Raw genomic sequence first — 9,449 nt, 5'->3', positions numbered from 1 at the left:
TTACAAACCATGGTTGAACTTTCACACCTTCTTGTAGCCGAACAACTCCGCTCCCGCTATTGATTGTGTACAGTCAGGTATTTTAACCTTTTCTTACCCGCTTTTTACCAACTATGGTCGGACATTCACACCGTCTTACAGCGGAACAACTCCGCTCCCTCTTTTGATGGTGTATAGTCAGGCATTTGAACCTTTTCTTACCCGCTTTTTACAAACTATGGTCGGACATTTAAACCTTCTTGTAGCCGAAAACCTCCGCTCCCTCTTTTGATCATACATTGTCGGGCATTCGCACCTTTTCTTACCCGTTTTTTACAAACCATGGTCGGACTGTCACACATTCTTGTAGCCAAACACATCCGCTCCCACTATTGATTGTGTACAGTCGGGTATTTTAACCTTTTCTTACCCGTTTTTTTACCAACTGTGGTCTTACATTCACACCTTCTTACAGCGGAACACCTCCGCTCCCTCTTTTGATAGTGTATGTTCGGGCATTCGAATCTATTCTTACCCCCTTTTTACAAAATATGCTCGGAGATTCACACCTACTCACAGCCGAACAACTCAGCTCCCGCATTTGATGGTGTATAGTCGGGCATTCTCACCCTTTCTCATCAGCTTTTTGCAAATTATTATCTGACATTCACACCCACTTGCAGTCAAAATGCTCTGCTCCCGCTTTTGATTATGTTTGGTTGGATATTCGAAACTTTTCTTAACTGCTTTTTACAAACTTTGGTAGGACGTTCAAACTTTCAAGCAGCCGAACACCTCCGCTTCCGCTTTTGATGTTGTATATTCGGGCATACAAACCTTTTCTTACCCACTTTTTACAAACCATGGTCAGACTTTCACTCTTTGTTGCTGAACAACTCCGCTCCCTCTTTTGATTGTGTGCAGTCGGGTATTTTCACCTTTTCTTACCTGTTTTTTACAAACTTTGGTCGGACATTCAAACCTTCTTGTAGCCGAACACATCCACTCTTGCTTTTTTTATGATGTATGGTTGGGCATTCGCACCTTTTCTTACCCATTTTTCAGTAATTATTGGTGGACATTCAGACCTTCTTGCAGCTGAACACCTCTGCTCCCTCTTTTGATCATGTATGGTCTGGCAATACTACCTTTTCTTACCCATTTGTGAGTAATTATGGCTGGACATTCACACCTACTTGCAGCCGAACACCACCTCTCCCGCTTTTGATGATGTATTGTCCGGCATTCTAGTCTCTTCTAACACATTTTTCAGCAATTATGGTCGGACATTCACACCTACTCACAGCCGAACACTTCCGCTCCCGCATTTGATGGTGTATAACCGGGCATTCTCACCCTTTCTCATCAGCTTTTTGCAAATTATGATCTGACATTCACACCTACTTGCAGTCGAACAGCTCTGCTCCCGCTTTTGATTATGTTTGGTTGGATATTCGAACCTTTTCTTAACTGCTTTTTACAAATTTTGGTCGGACGTTCACACCTTCTTGCAGCCGAACACCTCCACTTCCACTTTTGATGGTATATATTCGGGCATTCGAACCTTTTCTTACCCGCTTTTTACAAACCGTGGTCGGACTTTCACACCTTCTTGTAGCCGAACAACTCCGCTCCCGCTATTGATTGTGTACAGTCGGGTAGTTTAACCTTTTCTTACCCGCTTTTTACCAACTATGGTCGGACATTTACACCTTCTTACAGCGGAACACCTCCGCTCCCTCTTTTGATGGTCTATGTTTGGGCATTCGAACCTTTTCTTACCCGCTTTTTACAAACTATGGTCGGACATTCAAACCTTCTTCTAGCCGAACACATCCACTCCTGCTTTTGATGATGTATGGTTTGGCATTCGCACCCTTTTTTTACCCATTTTTCAGGAATTATGGGTGGACATTCAGACCTTCTTGCAGCCGAAAACCTCCGCTCCCTCTTTTGATCATGCATTGTCGGGGCATTCGCACCTTGTCTTACCCGCTTTTTATAAACTTTAGTTGGACATTCACACCTTGCAGCTGAACGACCTCCGCTCCCTGTTTTGATCATGTATGGTCTGGCAATACTACCTTTTCTTACCCGTTTGTGAGTAATTAATCCCAAAATATTGAGCATAAAATAAGTCTTTATGCTGATGATGTATTACTTTTCCTTCAGAACTCACAGACATCTCTCACTCACACGATCACACTCATAAATAAATTCTCAACACTTTCTGACTACTCTATCAACTGGTCTAAGACCACAGTTCTGCCCATTAACTGTAGGGTCCATAATATACCTGCGATCACTTTACAGTCAGGAAATATTAGATATTTAGGCATAAACATTTCCTCCAGGCTCTCAGAGCTAACAAAGCTAAATTATGTGCAATTATTAAAGACAGTAGAGGACGATCTCTCGTTGGAAGTCCTTACCTATATCACTTATGGGGAGAGTTACATCCATTAAAATGATGATACTACCAAAAGTTAACTATTTGTTCTCAATGATCCCCATAAAACCATCTGCTACTTGGTTTAAGTAACTAGATTCATGCATCTCCAAATTTCTGTGGAAAAACAAACCACCACGTATTAGTTTAAAAACCCTACAGAAGACCAAGGACAATGGTGGATTAGATTTACCTCATTTTCAGCACTATTCCTTAGCCAATAGGTTACAATATATATCAAAATGGTTTAAACCTTGTTTTTGTCACAGTTCCCAGAGACGTTGTAATCGTTGAGGATTCTATATTCACCCCCTCATTAGAGGCACGTGTTGCAGATTGATGACACTGAATCTTCTTCTCTGTTCATTGCTGGCATCATTCCCAGCATCGTAAGTGTTCGTGGCATTGTTAGCCTCTTCTTCTGGATCTTGATATCGAGAATCCTTTTGTATTTCTGGTTTGTCAGTGCTCCCTCTTCGTTCACCGGCGTCTTCGTCTTTTTGTCCTTGAGTTTGGTGATTTTTTCTTCTTTTGATGCCTTGACACAATGTGACAGGTGATACCACGTGGGAGATCCTGTAACTTGGACTGCTGTCCCTGTGCTGCGAAATGGCTGTGCTGCTCAAATGGTCTCTCCTTCATCATGGTTACATGCTGCCATTCCGACATCTCGCCATTCCGACATGGGTCTCCAATTGTCGGAATGGCGACACTTAATTTTTTATCAAACGTCCCACCATTCCGACACTTTTTTCCTCCTATGGTCGGAATGGCGGTATGTTTTTTTTTTTTAACATACCGCCATTCCGACAGATCCTTTTAATAGCCTATTTTTTACCCAAAACATTTTGCACTAATGATATGCCGGCGCAAATACCCCCTAAAGTTTGGCGCACAAGCTCTGCACATGCAGAGGCCACAGCCTCGCAAACAAACTTTAATAATCTATTATCAAAATCCCCTGAATTTCAAATATAAAAATACAGATATTAATGTAACTCTGGCGAGACTGAAACTGATTAAGCAGAAATACATTGTCAGTGAGCTGTCACAGCAGCCAGCTGGAGCGGAGCTCTCTACAGAGCCCATGCGTCTTTTGCACGCTGTCATCATATGCAAAAGTAATAATTGCACAGATATCACGGCTACGGCACAGGACACAGTTGCGAGCACTCTGCCTTGCCTTGCCAATAGGAGAAGAGAGAAATGACAGCATAGAACGTATAAAACACAACAAAATGCAGTAAAAACGTTTATTCATGTTATTCACGTGATTTATGAGTACTCGCTCCAATTTTGGGAAGCGCGGATGGGCTTTGCGCATTTGGCACAAACACACAGCCGTTGCGCAAGGCTTTATACAGCCTGTTGATATCTTAAGGACGTAACTGGTCACACCTGGTAGTAAATGTCATGTAGAGATTGTTTTTACATGACATTACAGCTGAACATATAGCTTTCATCCACAAACCAATGTGGGAGAGCCCGAAGACGCATGTGCCAGACGCACATAGGCATGCGTAAAACCAATTTTGACCACTTCATACTGTTTATTTGCTTTCTTTTAGTTAATTTTCGTTTCTTTTGGATTCTTGTGCGTGTTATGGAGCCGTTTTGGTCCATGTTTGTAAGCCTTTTTTTCCTGGATTAAATTTTCGGAAGTTGAAACAAGTGGCATTGGAGTGTGTGATTGAAAACCACCGCGGACTGCTTCTCCTCCTCCAGTTGCCGAGACTTTGTGTTTTTAATAACGCTTGTCTATAAACATGTGTTAAACATATAAATTGCATGAACAGAAAGAAGGGACTCACCTGTTGAGTAACACACATTTCCTTATACAGAAAGCCTTGTCGGAATGGTGGGACATTTGAACGTCGGAATGGTGGGACGTTTGCATGTCGGAATGGTGGTATGTCGGAATGGTGGTATGTCGGAATGGTGGGATGTCGGAATAGCGGGATGTCGGAATGGCGGGATTTCGGAATGGGTGTTGCCACCCCCTTCATCATATAAACTTTTATTTATACATCACCTTCCACCATGAAGCGTTGTCCCTTTTTGTTTCTCTCTTTGTTCTTAAAATGCTGTTATGCATGTCTAAACCAATCCATTAAATTAGATCATTTTGTCAGTAAAGCGATCTACATTGTGCTTGGTCGCAAAGCTGCTCATCTGTGGTAAACAGCTCTTCAGAAAGGCATTCTTCAATTGATTTCACTAATTCTATGTAATAATTTTGTGATTTCCTACAAAACTACACTTCTTCTCCCATCTGTCTGAGTATTTAATATTGTCTAGGTCCCGTTAAAACATGTATTTTTCCCATCTAATTCCTTGTTTGCTTTAAAACAAGAATTCCCCATTTTCTATCCCTTCGGTAGCCAACCAGTTTGTATGGAGTACACTGGAGCAACTTGACTGATCAGTAAAACACTGCTTTTGTTGTCACCGCAAGGCATCCCCTGTCGGTTGTTTCACTGAGACACTACTGAGTAACTATAACTCAACACAGTTTATACACGTAACATTCATATACATACTAACAAACAAACAAACAATTATTTATCGCGATTTTCTCATCTCTGTTTGAACGTACACCCAGGTAAATATTCCTGTAGTCTTCTCATACCGACTATGGACCCATTCATTGTTTAACTTCACTGTTTTGCAAATCCTAATTGAATATTACACATTGACATTGAACTTTACTGGATAAGCAGGTCTTCATTGCATTCAGCAACCTATATGTGAGCATCTATGTGTAAGCTGTTCTTCTTTGCATTTATCAGCAGCAAGCAATTCTTCATTGCACATGCATATGAAAATAGTAAAACAATTCCAATGCGTTAGCGAAACCTTCTATATCAGGAGTGTCCATCATGATGGTGGGAATAGAACCTCTTTCCCAGAATAGTTCAACCTTCATTACTCAACTGATCATAACTCCGCAATGAGCATATTTCAAAGTATCATTCCTCTACATGTATTCAAAAATCTATGTGTAAATGTTTAATATTTCTTATATTTGTTGATGTCATTCTGTGTGCATGTGGCCTAAACCCAATCTCTGTGTGGCAATTTTAATTTAAACAAGTTGAACTCTGCCTCTGATCATTTAAAAAAGGTGTGTACCAATATCAACCTTTCTCAGGTAATTACTGATCCTACAAAACCAAAGAGATCCTTCAAGGTTGTCCCTGATTGGCTCAATCTTAACAAATCAAAGGTAGAATATCCGCAGTATCTGAACTTGGTGTTAGTTATCACTGCTCAATAGCCTGTATCAGAATTGCAAAAATGAAAACATTAGGTCCACGCTTGGTATCCAGATCCTGAAACATCTCCATGAGCAGGCTTTTTTTTAACTGATCTGTTGAATAGTTATATGACACTGTTAAAATCTCAGATGAAGATCTAGCACTTGACCATTTTTGTAAATCTTCTAATTCCATAGTTGATAAACATGCCCCTTTTAAAAAGTATAGAACTTAGAACAGGTCTAGTCCCTGACTTTCGGCAGAACTGTCTTCTTTACTTTTTTTTTTTTTCCCCTTGTCCTGTTCAGCATTATGTCAGAAGAATTGTAGTCTGAATACCTTTGATGCCAAACAGATTTGCTTTGCCAAGGGAAGTTTTATAAATGTAAAGCTCCCCTTGATGCCCATTTATTTATTTCTGTTTAAAATATATGACATGAACTGAACTGAACCGGACCGGGGGACAAGGAAAGAAGAAGAGGAAAGAAGAGGAAACAGAAAAAAAAATAGAAACAAAAACCAGACAACCAGCTGCTACACCTGTAAAAAACAAAACAGACAACAATCCATGGCCTCTGAGGGGAATCCAGCCTTAGCGCCACCAGGAGCACCTGAAAGCAGACAAGCAGAGAAAAAACAAACACACAAACAAACAAAAACAAGCACAAGAAGCGGCAATCGCATACAACACAGCTGTGGATATAGATGACCTGAGACGACATGATAATACATCAACTGCTTAGTGACCATGCTACTGGACTAATGAATGTGTGTGTGTGTGTGTGAGAACATGCAACACCCATGGCACAGGACCTACATGATAACCGTGCTTAGTTATGAGTGTATAAGCGTACAGGGCCACAATCCACAGCCCCCCCCCCCCCCCCCCCCCCCCCCCCCCCCAAGCAATCAGAAGCAGGCAGAGAGGGCCACAAGACCCAGGCCACCAGCAGCCCCCACAGAGCACAGAACCCAGGCAGCCCACCGCAGGGGCAACCACGCATCCACCCAGAAGACTGCAGAGGAAGCCCCCGGAAAGAGCCCCCATAAGCATAGGGCAGAGGCACTCCGGGAACCAGGGGTAACAGCCCACCGACCCCGCCAGGCCCCAGCCGCCCAGACATGGGCCGTGCACTGGACCTGGGCCCCAGGAGCCCGAGCGCCCCCAAACCCCCCGGCAGAGGCCCCACCCAATACCCAGGAGGGCCAAGCGCCCCAGACAGCCACAAAGTGGGTCAGCGCCTGCCCCAGCGCCCCTGGCCAAGTGCCCTGGGAGTCAAGACGTGCCCACAGGTGGGTGAAGTCGCGAGCAGTGGGGAGAGGCAACGCTGATGCCCCATCGGGAGAAACACAGGCAGGCCAGGCGACAGCAAGTCCCAGATCCAGGCCCAATCATTACCACACACACTTTCACGTCCCATACATCCACACATCCACACATCCTACCTCCCTCGACTCTGCTGGGGTGTAGTGCAGCGGGCAAACCAGGAGGCCAGCAACCCCCCAGCCACCACAGACCCCGAACCAGCAGAACAATTAATTAATCCTCCTGGCCCCTCCTGCCCCGAGCAGACACCAGGAAGCAGGGGTGTGCGAAGAAGACCCCTCCCCTCACCCTTCTGGCTCTTCAATATTTTCTAATAGTGAGCAATTAAAATTGAGGGGCAGCCAAACTTGTAGAACTGGGAGCGCGGCACTCTGGGCAGCCTACATACCCAAAGAGCCCCGCCCACCAGATGCCACTCAGTGTAACCACCCCCCAAGACCTAATGTGTTTGTGTGAGTGTGTTTGATAAGTAGTAATGTCTAAGGTGTAATTAAAACAGGGGCAGGGAACTGCAGAGTGCAACCAAAGGGGACCACCTACGTGGCCCCATCCACTACACCCCACCGAACACACACGCCCCCAAAACCCTTCATGTGTGAGTGTGTGCTGTGTACAGGAGCCAGAAGGGAGAGGGGTATGGGGATATATACCGGGGGAGCTACTCTCCCCCAGAGAGGGCAGCCAGGGACTGGCTGCAATAGGCATCCCCACTACCTGGGAGCCAACAATGGGCAGGAGGGCCTGATGTCCACCAGGCTCGAGGCTGCAGCGACCATATTCTGGGAGCTACTGTACCCCCAGAAGGTACCCATCCCGCCCCACCCCACTCAACCCAACCCCACCCAGGAGGACCTCTACAAAAAACAAACAAACAACATCAAAAAACAAACAAACAAACCACCCGGTCACACCAGTCGCAGCAGCCCGGGCCTGAGACCCACCATCACTCAGCAACCCACCACTATGTGATAAAACTAATCAGAGGGGACCAGAGAGAATGAAATTCAGCCAATTGATGTTTTGAGGAGGCAGACATTGTTTCCATGCTAATATAATCTAAAAGAAAATTTCTAAACTGGTTAATACACAGATTGTTCTTCGCTTTCCAGTTCATGAGAATAGTTTTCTTTGCGATACATAACACTGTGACAACCATGTGTGCTGAGTTAATTTCCATGTTGATGTTGTCTAAGTCACCCAGTATGCACAGTGTGGGGCATGCAGGGATGCTACACTTTAGCCATGTTGATAGGTCCTCACAGACTTCAAGCCAGAACTTCTGGACAGGCGCAGAAAAACCACAAAGCGTGTGCATAATCATCAGGTGTGTTATCTGTGCAATGTGAGCAGATGTTTGAGTGTGTTAGACCCATCCTGAACATCCTTTGTCCTGTATAGTGTGTTCTATGAAGGATTTTGTATTGTATGAGCTGTAAATTAGGATTTCGAGTCTTTATGAAGGTGTTCAAACATATTTGTGGTTAGAAGCTATGACCAGAACTGATGGATAAATCTGCCTCCCATTTTGAGGATGGAAGAGACATTGTGTCATCTATCTTAGACAATAATTTATATATTTTTGATAGTAGTTTTGGGGTACAGATGCTTAGAAATTCTGCTACCCTAGTCGGGGGTTGTAAGTCTGGTTGGTGGAGGATATATCCATCCATCCATCCATCATCTGCCGCTTATCCGGGGGTCGGGTCGCGGGGGCAGCAGCTTGAGCAGAGAAACCCAGACGTCTCTGTCCCCGGCCACTTCCTCCAGCTCTTCCGGGGGGACCCCGAGGCGTTCCCAGGCCAGCCGAGAGACATAGTCTCTCCAACGTGTCCTGGGTCTCCCCCGGGGTCTCCTCCCAGTGGGACGTGCCCGGAACACCTCCCCAGGGAGGCGCCCAGGGGGCATCCTAACCAGATGCCCGAGCCACCTCATCTGACTCCTCTCAATGCGGAGGAGCAGCGGTTCTACTCCGAGCCCCTCCCGGATGACTGAGCTTCTCACCCTATCTCTAAGGGAGAGCCCAGACACCCTGCGGAGGAAACCCATTTCGGCCGCTTGTATTCGCGATCTTGTTCTTTCGGTCACTACCCACAACTCGTGACCATAGGTGAGGATGGGAACGTAGATTGACCAGTAAGTAGAGAGCTTCGCCTTCTGGCTCAGCTCCCTCTTCACAACGACGGGTCGGTGCAGAGCCTGCAACACTGCACGCGCCGCACCGATCCGCCCGTCAATCTCCCGCTCCATTCGTCCGTCACTCGTGAACAAGACCCCGAGATACTTGAACTCCTCCTCTTGGGGAAGGATCTCATTCCCGACCCGGAGAGAGCATTCCACCCTTTTCCGGCTGAGAACCATAGTCTCGGATTTGGAGGTGCTGATTCTCATCCCAGCCGCTTCACACTCGGCTGCGAATCACTCCAGTGAGAGCTGAAGG

This window comes from Leuresthes tenuis, unplaced genomic scaffold, assembly GCF_036924035.1.
Source record: "Leuresthes tenuis unplaced genomic scaffold, fLeuTen1.0.hap1 SCAF_32, whole genome shotgun sequence".
Classification (NCBI taxonomy): Eukaryota; Metazoa; Chordata; class Actinopteri; order Atheriniformes; family Atherinopsidae; genus Leuresthes; species Leuresthes tenuis.
This window is presented reverse-complemented; position numbering follows the sequence as displayed.